This window comes from Temnothorax americanus, unplaced genomic scaffold, assembly GCF_048541705.1.
Source record: "Temnothorax americanus isolate GAGA-0224 unplaced genomic scaffold, ASM4854170v1 Scaffold13, whole genome shotgun sequence".
NCBI classification, from domain to species: domain Eukaryota; kingdom Metazoa; phylum Arthropoda; class Insecta; order Hymenoptera; family Formicidae; genus Temnothorax; species Temnothorax americanus.
Window position 1 is genome coordinate 1,477,938 of NW_027509264.1, and position 16,740 is coordinate 1,494,677.

Consider the following 16,740-nt stretch of genomic DNA (forward strand, 5'->3'; position numbering starts at 1 on the left):
ATTATCTCGCGCCTTCGTGTGTGTGGTGGTGTTTTGTTATGTCACTATTACCGCTTATAAGGGGTCTGGTGTATCGTACGTACGTTACCTTTCCGAGTATCGAGCGTGCGCACACACGTGTTACCCTTGTTGAAAGTTGTGTCGCTTTCATATACGCACTACCAGCACGAGGCTGCGAAACTCCACGTGTATCGTACAATATTCGCGGAAAACGTAATTTTTCTCGCAAAGCGTAATTTTTCCTCCTGTTACTTTTTTCACATTTTAAATTCCACTTCTTAATTTCTCTAATCAAAGAAAATTGCAGATAATAAAATGAGTTCGCGCGAGAAAAAGGGCGTAAAAAAACTACTTTTTAGCGTAACTTGCATAATTCTAACATAATTAATAAAATTGTAAACTAGAAATTATAAAGACGATGTGCGCCTACCGAATTATATTTAGTTACAATTATATTTAAAATTCGGAAATATGAAAATATTTGGTCGTATATTTTAATAAAATGCATTGTAACATTATAACATATATTTCTCGCTAAAAGAAAAAATATATAGTTTACGTCAAAAATTATTAAATTCAGCTTAGACAAAAATTGCTGATCGAATAACTTCTATATAAAAATCACTCGAGCGTCGCAAGTTAAATTTCGACGGAGTCGTCGTCCTTTTTGAAACACTCCGCGGTTGCAAATGACCTCACGTATTCATCTCCGCTCCGAATGAAGTGTCTGGTGACCGAGAACGCGTGGAAAGAAGCGTCGATAAGATAAAAAGCGTGTCGTAAATAAACGTGACTAACCCGTAATCTCTCGTGTGCAGCGACGGGAAGACGGTGTGAACGCTCCTCCGCGTTGCGACCTCGAAAATAGCACCGGTGCGGTGGCCACGACGTACATGGTTCCGTATATAATTATTTATATATCCTCCCTTATTTATCCTATACGTAAATAACAACGGCCGTGTATAAATAATATCAATGAACGATTACGTCGCGGCTTCCTGGCGGTCGTCGAACGCCACGAACAATAATTATGTTTGCGACGTTTTATCCGCGGCAAACATTAACAATCACGTTTTATCACAAGTATCCGAATTAATTATTTTCCGGATGTGGTCTCATTAATTAAATTTTCGGCCAGTTCCAGTTTAGAAGTGGGACGAAATACGGTAGAATTTCGTTACGATAAACTTAATTAATGCACGCTGTGCGTCTTGGGTGTAGCGTTCATTATATTTTATCGGCCCAGTTTATAACCGCTATTTAATCAAGTTATTTTGTAACGGTCGATAATTATATTAAACGTCAAACGTGCAGCGCTCTAAAATAAAGTCGCAGGCACAAGAATAATGTATAACATAAGAAATTTCAATCACAACGGATGCATACATATGTTAACACGCGCTATCGCGTCAGTCGCATATTATACTTTTGGAATTGAAGATAACGTTGGATAAGAGATCGCACTGGATAACGCTTACCGCACGTGCTCGATTTGATTACTCGGAACTCTTGAGTTTTAGCCCAAAGGTATCGTGTATCTTTTATTTGTATATTCAATTTAATGCAGATTTCTATATCGGTCATATATTAATAACAAATGAGAGATTCGTCGGGTCGGCGATTATCGATTGCGCGAAGTTCCCGATTCGGATATCGCCGGATTAAAGATTTAAAATCCCATGTGACCACATCGATTAGTATCGATCCAACGTAATAATAGGATGTCGGCACGGTTTTATAAATACCCGCTACGGTCGCATTGTAATGGTAATGTTATTCTTGCACCACGTACAGGAGTCAGATCATCGATGCATCCGGGGGAATGATACGTTCCCTCATGTAGTCACGCTTGAGTCATCGCCATTGCGATTGCCATTTGAGAGTTTCCTTAATGACGGGTGTCCACGGGTTTTGAAATCGTCGACAACGAGAACGCCCGTCGTTGTATGAAAAATATTACAGGAAACATCGTTCTCTCGAGACTCTGTTAGTTCGTCTATCTATATACAGGACAATTTGCAGAGAAGATAACAATAGTTTTTGGATTCCTCTAAACAATTGAGGAACAATGCTTAATGCTTCCTGATTTGTTAACACGCATACTGTTTCTTGTATAGTAATTAAAAAGTGATAACGAGCTGAGAGTGACTCTATAAAAAATGCTTAAAAGTACTGCAAATCGCACTTAATAATAATGATAATTGCAAAATTAATTTATGAATAGATCAGATAATTGAGCATGAATAAGAAATGTACATGCAAAAGGTAGAATATTAGCAAAGTTGTTGTTATAATCTGTAGCAAAAACAAGACAATCAGAGCACAAATGAATAGATTATAAAATAAAAATACCGTGAATGAAACAAAAACCAGATCATAGAACAGAACATGAATTAGGTATAACAAAAACTTGAATAAGAATATATGTACAAAACTAATTGAATCTATTTAGAATAAGAATCTATTTATTCAAGAAGGTTAAAATATATATATATATATTTCGCTAGACTGCATGTCGAGAGGATTCGACAGAAATCTCAAGATGGAAATTCGTGCCACGGCACGCTTCGAAGATAATGCCGAAGAGATGGCAGTTAAGGATATATAGATGGTCTTAAAAGCAATGTCGCGCTACGTTAGGCGAGGAAAACGTCGTTTACGGCGAATTGCAGCAAAAGAATATAGACAGGGTATTTATATACGTGCAAAGTTTCCTCGGGGGAATAAGGTTTTATATCGTCCTTGCTAGACGAATCTAATTAGCCTATTTTTGTCGAACGTTATTGCGTTCGCTTTTTATAATTAAAGAAGTTTGTCGGTTCCGAATCGAGAATAATTTCTACGCTAGAAACATTAAATTATATTTCGCTATAAAGAAAATTATTACGATTGAGATAGTCACTCGTTCAACATGAAGGTTACTTTCACACGTTTGAAATGAATATTTTTCGCTTTCACGTCTCGCATCTTGTTTTGAATAGAAATAACCAGCTCCGTGTGTATAACGACTTGCAAGCTGCGAGAAGCGCGGCCTTTTTTCGCGAGCTCCTGAACTGGTTTTTAGCGCAAAGCCCTCGACTGGTTCTCGAGATTGGCTGGTTCTGTTTAGAAACGCTTTGAAAAGAGACACGGACTGTGTCGAGGAATGAAGCTTTGCGACGGCGTTTGCGATACGTGTTCCAAAGTACACAGGGCACGGTACACGTGTACTGCCCGTATGCGTCCGCGTCCCTTTTGCGCCTCTTTTCTGCAGCCATGATGGTGTGTCTTTGGGCGTCGCCGGTCAACAGCCGCGAATGAAGATATTTCGCGTTTCTTCAGCCTGTCCCATAAAATCTTGTTTTTACAGCATATATAAAATGGTTGTATATATACAAGTCCGTCGATTCGTCTGGATGTCCTCCAGGGTATTTGGACGCTCGCGTGATCAAATCACAAACCCGTGATTACTGTCTCATAACCAGTCATTTGTCTAGGAATAGCGCTATGTGGTGCGTTAATGTGGACAGACAGGTGCTGTTATAGAGAAAGTCATCATTTTCGCGTTGAACGTCGCGAATGAAGATATTTCATGTTTTTCACCTTGCCCCCGACAGACTTATTCGAGGCGTCGATTAGTTTCGCTCTTAGGCGGCAGTCGCGAAATGCAACGTTTTGCGTAATCAAATCGTCGTAAAAGCGATATTGGCTCGCTCTTGCTCGTCGGCTCCAGTCCTCTAAAATTAGCCCTGTAGTATGGAGTACTGTGCTATTACCGTGACGATGAAATAATCCGTGTTTTTAACTCACTCGAAAGCGTCAAGCGGAACGTTCGTTCATTCATATTCGCGCGGTGTATTTCGTTTATTTTTAGTTCTAGCAATCTAGGATATTTTGATGAAAGGATACTTCGTTTATCTTTCATTCGAGCGATCTGCGCGCCCGCATCTGGAATAGTTATCAAATTGGCCGTTGTAACGAAGATAAATTAATAGCTCCAATCAAAACTCTTTCTCCCAGATTGCATAGTTTTGAAACTTTAATTTTGCTCCCCGATAGGCAAACCGTTACGTTCGATTAGCCGTTAACCCAGATGGTGGATTAAACAATTTTTGCCCCACTAGTGCGCGCCCAATATTACGATTTTCCGATAATCGAAACAATCGGGCGACGCGCCATGCGGAGATAATGATACGGCCCGTGACGTGATTTCAGGGTGATGGAGGACATCTGCATCCGACAGTGAATCATGTGTCGACGACGGGCTGCCGTTCGCAACGACAGCTCGGCCGACGATACTTAACTGACCGGCACAGTTACCGTTTACAATTACGTCCGCGAATTTATGCCTAAAATCTGGGTTAGTATACAAGCGCTGTTAGTGGCAAGCGATTATGCGACAAGCAGTCTTATGTTGCAATTATGCGTCAAAATAAATTGTGTGTGTGAAGCTAGCGTCTCATTTTGCGGAAACTCACAAATTATTGAGAGTTCTGACTTCCTTTTCAATAGTTCTAGAGTTCCTGCTAGTTTAAACAAATAGTTCTGGCTTTTAAAGCCAAAAAACGCGTCAGTACAAACTGAGACGCTAGGTTCACGCAGCGTCTCACTTTGTCCTACACAAGTTCCACTACTGTATCTCATCAGATTTTGCGAGATCTATAGTTCTATAACAGTTCTATAAAGAGTTCTGCCATATAAAAGCAAAAAAATTAATTATAAAGTACTAAAAAAAATTACCATGTAACGAGTATACCGAGTTGAGACGCCAGTTGAAATCTCGGAGTTCCGATTTATGTAAAATATTTTTCGAGTAGTTCTGAGCATATTGAAGCATTTCTTAAAAAGTTCCGAGCGTTAGAATATTTGTGTTATATTTTAAAAAATTAATATTAACCGAAAAGTAATCATGACGGAAAACGATGAAACGCTAAGCGAAATCTCGGAGTTCCGGTTTATATAAAATATTTTTCGAGTAGTTCTGAACATATAGAAGCATTTTCCAAAGAGTTCCGGGCGTTGGCAATGTTGTAAAATTTTTAAATAAATTAATAACACTCGAAAGTCAGGAATTTATCGAAAATAGGTGAGACGCTGGCCGTATTTCGACAGTTCTGCGAGTTTTATTATAATTTTCGTACAATTCTGAACGTGTTCTAACGTTTTCTAAAGAGTTCTGGCGATAAACATTATTTAATCATTTTTTAAATAATTTTTATCGCTCGAGAAAGACGCATTTACGTGTACATGGGTGAGACGCTGTAGGAAATCTCGGAGTTCTGGCTTATATAAAATATTTTTCGAATAGTTCTGAACATATAAAAGCAATTTCTAAAGAGTTCCGGGCGTTGGCAATGTTGTAAAATTTTTAAATAAATTAATAACGCTCGAAAGTCAGGAATTCATCGAAAGTAGGTGAGACGCTGGCCGTATTTCGACAGTTCTGCGAGTTTTATTATAATTTTCGTACAGTTCTGAACGTGTTCTAACGTTTTCTAAAGAGTTCTGGCGATAAACATTATTTAATCATTTTTTAAATAATTTTTATCGCTCGAGAAAGACGCATTTACGTGTATATGGGTGAGACGCTGTAGGAAATCTCGGAGTTCTGGCTTATATAAAATATTTTTCGAATAGTTCTGAACATATAAAAGCAATTTCTAAAGAGTTCCGGGCGTCGGCAATGTTGTAAAATTTTTAAATAAATTAATAACGCTCGAAAGTCAGGAATTCATCGAAAATAGGTGAGACGCTGGCCGTATTTCGACAGTTCTGCGAGTTTTATTATAATTTTCGTACAGTTCTGAACGTGTTCTAACGTTTTCTAAAGAGTTCTGGCGATAAACATTATTTAATCATTTTTTAAATAATTTTTATCGCCCGAGAAAGACGCATTTACGGGTATATGGGTGAGACGCTGTAGGAAATCTCGGAGTTCTGGCTTATATAAAATATTTTTCGAATAGTTCTGAACATATAAAAGCAATTTCTAAAGAGTTCCGGGCGTTGGCAATGTTGTAAAATTTTTAAATAAATTAATAACGCTCGAAAGTCAGGAATTTATCGAAAATAGGTGAGACGCTGGCCGTATTTCGACAGTTCTGCGAGTTTTATTATAATTTTCGTACAGTTCTGAACGTGTTCTAACGTTTTCTAAAGAGTTCTGGCGATAAACATTATTTAATCATTTTTTAAATAATTTTTATCGCTCGAGAAAGACGCATTTACGGGTATATGGGTGAGACGCTGTAGGAAATCTCGGAGTTCTGGCTTATATAAAATATTTTTCGAATAGTTCTGAACATATAAAAGCAATTTCTAAAGAGTTCCGGGCGTTGGCAATGTTGTAAAATTTTTAAATAAATTAATAACGCTCGAAAGTCAGGAATTCATCGAAAGTAGGTGAGACGCTGGCCGTATTTCGACAGTTCTGCGAGTTTTATTATAATTTTCGTACAGTTCTGAACGTGTTCTAACGTTTTCTAAATAGTTCTGGCGATAAACATTATTTAATCATTTTTTAAATAATTTTTATCGCTCGAGAAAGACGCATTTACGTGTACATGGGTGAGACGCTGTAGGAAATCTCGGAGTTCTGGCTTATATAAAATATTTTTCGAATAGTTCTGAACATATAAAAGCAATTTCTAAAGAGTTCCGGGCGTCGGCAATGTTGTAAAATTTTTAAATAAATTAATAACGCTCGAAAGTCAGGAATTCATCGAAAATAGGTGAGACGCTGGCCGTATTTCGACAGTTCTGCGAGTTTTATTATAATTTTCGTACAGTTCTGAACGTGTTCTAACGTTTTCTAAAGAGTTCTGGCGATAAACATTATTTAATCATTTTTTAAATAATTTTTATCGCTCGAGAAAGACGCATTTACGTGTACATGGGTGAGACGCTGTAGGAAATCTCGGAGTTCTGGCTTATATAAAATATTTTTCGAATAGTTCTGAACATATAAAAGCAATTTCTAAAGAGTTCCGGGCGTTGGCAATGTTGTAAAATTTTTAAATAAATTAATAACGCTCGAAAGTCAGGAATTCATCGAAAGTAGGTGAGACGCTGGCCGTATTTCGACAGTTCTGCGAGTTTTATTATAATTTTCGTACAGTTCTGAACGTGTTCTAACGTTTTCTAAAGAGTTCTGGCGATAAACATTATTTAATCATTTTTTAAATAATTTTTATCGCCCGAGAAAGACGCATTTACGGGTATATGGGTGAGACGCTGTAGGAAATCTCGGAGTTCTGGCTTATATAAAATATTTTTCGAATAGTTCTGAACATATAAAAGCAATTTCTAAAGAGTTCCGGGCGTTGGCAATGTTGTAAAATTTTTAAATAAATTAATAACGCTCGAAAGTCAGGAATTCATCGAAAATAGGTGAGACGCTGGCCGTATTTCGACAGTTCTGCGAGTTTTATTATAATTTTCGTACAGTTCTGAACGTGTTCTAACGTTTTCTAAAGAGTTCTGGCGATAAACATTATTTAATCATTTTTTAAATAATTTTTATCGCTCGAGAAAGACGCATTTACGGGTATATGGGTGAGACGCTGTAGGAAATCTCGGAGTTCTGGCTTATATAAAATATTTTTCGAATAGTTCTGAACATATAAAAGCAATTTCTAAAGAGTTCCGGGCGTTGGCAATGTTGTAAAATTTTTAAATAAATTAATAACGCTCGAAAGTCAGGAATTCATCGAAAGTAGGTGAGACGCTGGCCGTATTTCGACAGTTCTGCGAGTTTTATTATAATTTTCGTACAGTTCTGAACGTGTTCTAACGTTTTCTAAAGAGTTCTGGCGATAAACATTATTTAATCATTTTTTAAATAATTTTTATCGCTCGAGAAAGACGCATTTACGGGTATATGGGTGAGACGCTGTAGGAAATCTCGGAGTTCTGGCTTATATAAAATATTTTTCGAATAGTTCTGAACATATAAAAGCAATTTCTAAAGAGTTCCGGGCGTCGGCAATGTTGTAAAATTTTTAAATAAATTAATAACGCTCGAAAGTCAGGAATTTATCGAAAATAGGTGAGACGCTGGCCGTATTTCGACATACAAAAAATATTTTATATAAACCAGAACTCCGATATTTTCTACAGCGTCTCACTCATATACCCGTAAATGTGTCTTTCTCGAGCGATAAAAATTATTTAAAAAATGATTAAATAATGTTTATCGCCAGAACTCTTTAGAAAACGTTAGAACACGTTCAGAACTGTACGAAAATTATAATAAAACTCGCAGAACTGTCGAAATACGGCCAGCGTCTCACCTATTTTCGATGAATTCCTGACTTTCGAGCGTTATTAATTTATTTAAAAATTTTACAACATTGCCAACGCCCGGAACTCTTTAGAAATTGCTTTTATATGTTCAGAACTATTCGAAAAATATTTTATATAAGCCAGAACTCCGAGATTTCCTACAGCGTCTCACCCATATACCCGTAAATGCGTCTTTCTCGGGCGATAAAAATTATTTAAAAAATGATTAAATAATGTTTATCGCCAGAACTCTTTAGAAAACGTTAGAACACGTTCAGAACTGTACGAAAATTATAATAAAACTCGCAGAACTGTCGAAATACGGCCAGCGTCTCACCTATTTTCGATGAATTCCTGACTTTCGAGCGTTATTAATTTATTTAAAAATTTTACAACATTGCCAACGCCCGGAACTCTTTAGAAATTGCTTTTATATGTTCAGAACTATTCGAAAAATATTTTATATAAGCCAGAACTCCGAGATTTCCTACAGCGTCTCACCCAAGTACACGTAAATGCGTCTTTCTCGAGCGATAAAAATTATTTAAAAAATGATTAAATAATGTTTATCGCCAGAACTCTTTAGAAAACGTTAGAACACGTTCAGAACTGTACGAAAATTATAATAAAACTCGCAGAACTGTCGAAATACGGCCAGCGTCTCACCTACTTTCGATGAATTCCTGACTTTCGAGCGTTATTAATTTATTTAAAAATTTTACAACATTGCCAACGCCCGGAACTCTTTAGAAATTGCTTTTATATGTTCAGAACTATTCGAAAAATATTTTATATAAGCCAGAACTCCGAGATTTCCTACAGCGTCTCACCCAAGTACACGTAAATGCGTCTTTCTCGAGCGATAAAAATTATTTAAAAAATGATTAAATAATGTTTATCGCCAGAACTCTTTAGAAAACGTTAGAACACGTTCAGAACTGTACGAAAATTATAATAAAACTCGCAGAACTGTCGAAATACGGCCAGCGTCTCACCTATTTTCGATAAATTCCTGACTTTCGAGCGTTATTAATTTATTTAAAAATTTTACAACATTGCCAACGCCCGGAACTCTTTAGAAATTGCTTTTATATGTTCAGAACTATTCGAAAAATATTTTATATAAGCCAGAACTCCGAGATTTCCTACAGCGTCTCACCCATATACCCGTAAATGCGTCTTTCTCGGGCGATAAAAATTATTTAAAAAATGATTAAATAATGTTTATCGCCAGAACTCTTTAGAAAACGTTAGAACACGTTCAGAACTGTACGAAAATTATAATAAAACTCGCAGAACTGTCGAAATACGGCCAGCGTCTCACCTACTTTCGATGAATTCCTGACTTTCGAGCGTTATTAATTTATTTAAAAATTTTACAACATTGCCAACGCCCGGAACTCTTTAGAAATTGCTTTTATATGTTCAGAACTATTCGAAAAATATTTTATATAAGCCAGAACTCCGAGATTTCCTACAGCGTCTCACCCATGTACACGTAAATGCGTCTTTCTCGAGCGATAAAAATTATTTAAAAAATGATTAAATAATGTTTATCGCCAGAACTCTTTAGAAAACGTTAGAACACGTTCAGAATTGTACGAAAATTATAATAAAACTCGCAGAACTGTCGAAATACGGCCAGCGTCTCACCTATTTTCGATAAATTCCTGACTTTCGAGTGTTATTAATTTATTTAAAAATTTTACAACATTGCCAACGCCCGGAACTCTTTGGAAAATGCTTCTATATGTTCAGAACTACTCGAAAAATATTTTATATAAACCGGAACTCCGAGATTTCGCTTAGCGTTTCATCGTTTTCCGTCATGATTACTTTTCGGTTAATATTAATTTTTTAAAATATAACACAAATATTCTAACGCTCGGAACTTTTTAAGAAATGCTTCAATATGCTCAGAACTACTCGAAAAATATTTTACATAAATCGGAACTCCGAGATTTCAACTGGCGTCTCAACTCGGTATACTCGTTACATGGTAATTTTTTTTAGTACTTTATAATTAATTTTTTTGCTTTTATATGGCAGAACTCTTTATAGAACTGTTATAGAACTATAGATCTCGCAAAATCTGATGAGATACAGTAGTGGAACTTGTGTAGGACAAAGTGAGACGCTGCGTGAACCTAGCGTCTCAGTTTGTACTGACGCGTTTTTTGGCTTTAAAAGCCAGAACTATTTGTTTAAACTAGCAGGAACTCTAGAACTATTGAAAAGGAAGTCAGAACTCTCAATAATTTGTGAGTTTCCGCAAAATGAGACGCTAGCTTCACACACACAAATAAATTCCTTTTAAAAGACGTGGAAAAGTAATAACACTTTATATAATACGCATCATAAAGCTGCAATATTAATCTTTTATTAAAACGTGAGACATTCTACTTTTATTTAATCGACAATATTATCGACAACAGCTGTACATTCTGTACATTCGACGGACATAAAAGTCCTTAGGTCGCACGCGCTGTTTTAATTTTGAACCGGAAAATCAAGTTTCTCAAATGTAGGTCATGCCTCGTTCCGATATTTTGTCGTTGTGTTTAACAGAAATGGTGGGACGTCATTTCGCGCTTCAGTAGAAGTAAACTGGCGCAAATGTCAACAACAGTTTCTTCCGCGCTATATCATCGTCGATACGAGTTTTCCCACGTTCGCATTTATTTTCCTTAAAAAATCCATATTTCGAGATGTTTTCCTGCACATTGTTCGAGTCTTGAGTAATAATTAAAGAACAACACGGTCATATTTCGTGTCTCTCGTATCTTTACTATATATTTTTCATCGTTAATTCGTGCGAGAGCTTACACGCTACACTAAAATGTGCGATTACTAGCTGTAGATATTTTGCGCTTCCTTCCGCAAAGCGTCGCGACGCATTGTTCTAGTTGGACTACCAGCAATCGATCGTCGACAAAGGAGAATTAAAAATTTTTGCTGGCGCGTCGCCAGTGCTCGGAAAGCCCGAAAATTATTCACGAGGCACAATAAGGGCCTCTCGCGTGCGTCCGATGATAATTTTTGTAATTGGAATGCGAGCCGTGGTATGGCCCGACCGATGTTGCGGTTGGCTCTGGAATAAATGGACGGGACGTTCTCTCTCTCTCGGAGTATACGTAAGAATAGTTGTACGAAGGAAGCGTTGAATAGATACGAACGTGCGCATTTTCAAGCGCGCACTCTCTCTTATTGTGCGCAACAACACTGCGATTGTGCACGGGTCAATAAGGCGTCGCCTTGCCTGAAAAATGGTTTCTCGATACTTCGCTCGAGAGTTTAAATCCACCCCCGTGTTTTGATAAAATCGAATCCATTCTTCTGACCGAATTAATTTGTCTCGCGTACAACACACTCCATTTCACTTTTAATAATGATATATGTCTTTTATATATTACTGTAGATAGTTCTTTTTCTTCACTAACATTTCTGAAATGTTTATTATGCCAACAAAATATGAAACTTTGTCGTCTTTAAAATATTAGATTTATTTTAGTAATTGGTTGTGTAAACGCACAAAAGTATCGATTCGCACTTTCGCAGTTATGCGATAATAAATCCATCCTATTTATCATTTCTATATTTGCTAGTCAGATACCTAACATATTGCATCCGACTGGATTTGTATGCGGCGATGAGATCGCGGGTCGATTAATCTCGGGTCGTTTACGGTAATACGTAAGTACGCGTACGCGATAATGAAAAAGCGTGAATGTCACACTTTTTCTACGCATTTATCAACATTCTCCAGATATTTTCTCGCGTAAGGTGTATTGGGCACCCGCACTTTACTGTTATCAGACCCGGCAGCCATTCCGGCCGGTTTAGCAAGACGGTACCGCGGTCGTGCAACGCCGCAGGATTGCAGTTATAACCCAGGCGAGCAAACGTGGTTACGGCTGTCAAAGGGAATGCAACAACGGATAAATTATGGATAAATTACGGCGCTCATTACGGATGGGTTACGGACAAAGCAGGGCCATGTCAGTAACCTCCACGTCCTCACCGGAGTTCAATTCCGCGCGTCGATAGGCTTGCACCGTCGAAGGTTACACGCTACCGCTCGTCGACCGTTACGTAAAAAATTAATGATCGATTTCCACCGGCGCAGGCACCAACGATGTTTACAATTTACAATGCGCCTCTTTGTCGGATTTAACGTTATATACCGTGGTACTTGTGACTATCCCCGCGTGTGTGAAGGTAACACCCCGTTGTTAGAGTATTATTACTAGAGTATCATAATAAAATTCTGGCGATTGAATATGAAAGATAGGAGTCCGAAGATATTATGCAAATTTCATGGTTTTGTAATGTACGAAAGTACCTTTCTCATTATATTTCAATCAGAATCGATCCGAGTCGTAAAATTAGGATTTCTCTGGCATTATTTAGAATTCTCAAGCAAAACCTCCGAAATTATATAATCTCCATATATGAATTATTAGAGAATCTTTACCGTAGAGAATTATGCATGTAAATAGCTGAACTCTAGAAACAGCACACATTTTAGGCTTACGCAGCCTATGCGCCTGCATACCCTAAGGATATACCAATGAAGAATCTTGTGCAGCCCTTATAATCGTTATGCCACGCTTCGCACTTTAACGAGCGTCAGAAACGGTCGGTCTTCTATTAGATAAGATGTTGGAGGTGCTCTTCTTGGTTGTTGGTGTACAGAAATTCATGCAGGATGATCCCGAAGGTGCAATTAGTCGGAGCTGTTCCCATTGGCCTTGAAGCGAAGCTTGTTAAATCCACCTGCATATACGATCCTTAAAGATTGCTTCAGGCAGATTATTCGTTTGGAAAGGGATGAAGGTCTCGAAATCTGGGATCAACCTCGCTAAGCCGAGATTGAAACGTTTATCAGAAATATATAGGAGAAAAATTTTCAGGTGACACCGCGCTTCTGCGTCCCGAGAAACTTTGATTAAAAGTTGGCGAGACAAAATTGCGAGCAAATATAAAAACTCGGAATAAATCGAACATAATTCATTCAGCACTTTTACAAATTGAACAATTTATGAGATCTTCGAATCATTACTTTAATGTTATAGGTACTTGAATAAAGAGCAAGTCTTAGAACGATATTTAAATTTAATTAAAAATATAACTTTTCAGTATTTTTATAAATTAAATGATTTTAGAAATCTTCAAATCACTACTTTAATGTTATATTTTAACAAAGTGCAAGCTTGAGAGTATTTAGATATCCTGCCAATTTTATTATCGATTATCTGAAGTATCGTATATTATATGTTTAAAATTTAAGGGACTAGATAATATATATGTATATGTACTATTCCCCGAACTACAGTTTATGTTTATGGCTTACTCCTATTTCGGCAAAGAACATCGAATAAGAGCAGTGGTGCGTGTATTTGCGTAGAAAATGGCAGGAAGATGCGGCACAGTTGCGTGGTTCCTTTCAGTTTGAGAAATCGATTTTACGAACACAAAAGACACTCTTGCGAAGAAGGAACTTCGTTATCGATTGGATGGAACCACCTACTTTCTCTTGTACCTCGCTCGGCACACAATCCCGCCGCCATATGACACGATCGAGTAGCTATCGCATCAGCATTTTTCTCAGGATTTAAGCACATTATACTGCACGCCACAGATCCGTGCTTTATCACACTCTTGCCTGAAAAACTCCGTGAGAGTTACTATCGCGATCATCGAGCGATCATAAAGTTCCGTTACGGGATCATATATTCACGGTAGCGGAATTTTAAATAAATTCTGCAGCGTCATGGCTTAACGATTAACAGTTTAATATAATTGCTCGTATACAGACGTGACGAGGAAGTTTGATCATCGTCGCAACGCATATATATCACTTTCAATTTGAACTCGTGGAGTTAATTTTAATAATTTGAATTATTAAGTAGAGGTTTAGAGCAGGGAACAAGTTTTATATACACGTATTATATATCCCCCACCCTCTTCCACCGTTAAGTGCTTCGTATTTTTCTTCACATATAGTACCGTCGAGAACGAGAGACGGGAAAATGGATGAGAACGGCAAGTAGGGTGATGAAGGAAAGGGTTTTGAAATATGTGGAGCGTAAAGAGGCCGGCAAATTTCAACGTCTATTCCCAATCGGGTCGTGACAGGCTGATAGCCGCTACCGAATTATGTATCACTCGAATAATTCGTTGATAATAGACGACAGAATTGTCTCTATCAAAGAGAAGGCAGAACCGGAAAAACTTAAATATTTTTACAGCATACTTGTAGATTGTAAAAATTCAAAATCCACTCGATTATAATAATGTATATAATCTTGCCTAGGATAAGAAAATTATGCGGCGCATTATATTAATTTATCTAACGTTAAAATTTCTTATTCGGAATGTTAATGAGCGCGGGTCTCGCCTCGACATGAAAGAAGGGTTACGCTACGTCAGGTTAACGAGAATTAGTATAATAATTACGCATAATGAAAGTAAACGATTAAATTATTTTGTTTCACAATTTTCTCGTCGCTGGCAACTAAGGAGAAAAATTCTCGTGAAACGCTTCCGTGCGTGGACGTATGCTCCCCCATGCGATAAGCATATTCGGACCCTCGCGCTAATGCAATTCCACGAGCTGTGATCGAATTAGTTTCTGGACGAGGCGAGCCAAGGTTAATAACGACCAAGTACGGAATGTAACGCGACATCGATTAAAGCGTGCGACCCAATTCGTGCTAAAAATAACAAAATCTTCGAGTGGCAAAATGCGTCGCGGGCGAAAATGCATACGTGGAAAAAATTTTTCGTAATTGACGTAACGCGCACCGATTACGCAAAAGTTACATAATAATGATACACGCGTGGTACACATAGTGGAAATTTTGATTTTAATATAATTTTCTGTCTGAATTAAATACCTGATAGAGACAACTAATTCAAAGCGCAGATTCGAATGAAGAACTGTCCGTTAAATTATTCAGGAAGTTTCTTAGATCACGACGATCCTTTATAGGACAAGATGTGGCTAGCTAGGGAGAGTTTCTACCTGCGCGTTCGCGAGTACAAAGGGCAGGAGATTTAGGTCCGAAGTGGCGTCGTCTGGTATACGCGCGAGCATATAAGCAGGTTGTGCGGCAGGTATATCCGCGAAGGGATCCTGCCCGGAGAGAGAGAAAAGGGCGAGGTCTTTCGAGCGTGAGTATATATACGCGTGAGCGCGCGCACCGAAGCGCGTCGTTATAACACAACGTTCGCACGGGGAAGAACACGGTCCAGCAGCTTTTTGTGTATTACGCTGTGTTTTAAAGATCTCGCTGTTAAACTTAAAAAAAAAAAAAAAAGAAGAGAAAGAAACGCTGCGAGGTATACGGTAACCCTCGGAGATTTCACGCTTCCCGAAATACGCTAATTAGGAGACGCTTTCTCGTCGCGTTTCATCGTGCGCATAAAGACGCGAGGTAGAAATACGTATGCGGCTCTGTTCATTCCCTGACTCCTGGTACCCACAAAATAATTCGACGTTAATTCATATATTACAGATTATTTACAATCAAACTTCTAAATTATAAAGAAAGATGTCTCGTTATGAAATTTTGCCTCACGAATTTTTCTAAGCTTTATTTCTCGCAATCTTTAAATTACACGCTAGCGTTTGATTTCTTATCTTCAGCATTTGGTCGACATTTTCAACAAGGTCGGTTTATTCATAAAAATTCGTCATACATGCGTATCTATTCGAGAATCTTTCGTCGAAACGTTAAACGCGGTTTTGATAAACAAACGTTGAATAGAAACTTTGTTCACGCGAGCTCGCGAATAAGATCGAACGTATATAGAATCGTCGAACGCGCGTTACGAAAACAGATCTATATACACGTCGCGCGAGAGCGCGACGCACACAGGTTTGCAGGATGTCGCCCGCAGCGAAGCGTGTCCGTGACTGACTCGGCACTGATAGATGCGTGCGAGGGAACTCCATGTTTAGCGTTTTCTTAAGGTCAGCCGATCTGACGCGCGCACGCCGCACCTCGGGCACTTTTATCTACAAGTTAATGCGAGTGGAGGTGTACGATCTTGGGGAATCAAGCGTGTCGCGTGGATTTAGCGATGACGGTAATTCAAACGTCAACCACCACATCGATATATATTCACGCGAATGGTCAAGAGCGACGATCGGACGACGTGCGGTGAGTTTCAACGTTATTCAAGGAGCGGCCTGATAAGCGATGCGAGTGCTACCTCGCAGTGACCTTGCGGGAGCGCTCTTCAGCAACGCACTTAGCACCGGGGATCCTCACGGGGCCGCGCGGCGCGCGCTAACGAGCAGCGCGTAGCGCACATCGTCTCCAATCGATTGCGCCATTATTTCGATGTGCTCGTAATTTTCCGTTCATATCGCCGTAATCGCCGTTCAGAGCGCTGAATAACTTGAACATTCACGGCTGCCTCGGGATCGGTCTTGAATAAAGAACCGAGTGTGATCCCCGAGAAAGGAGC

At 38.4% G+C, this 16,740-nt stretch overlaps 1 protein-coding gene across 6 annotated transcripts in view; it reads right to left on the bottom strand.

Annotated features, from left to right (window-relative positions):
* Synd (protein kinase C and casein kinase substrate in neurons protein Synd) overlaps positions 1 to 16,740 on the bottom strand; it is a 58,334-nt gene that overhangs the window by 14,292 nt on the left and 27,302 nt on the right. The window lies entirely within an intron of this gene.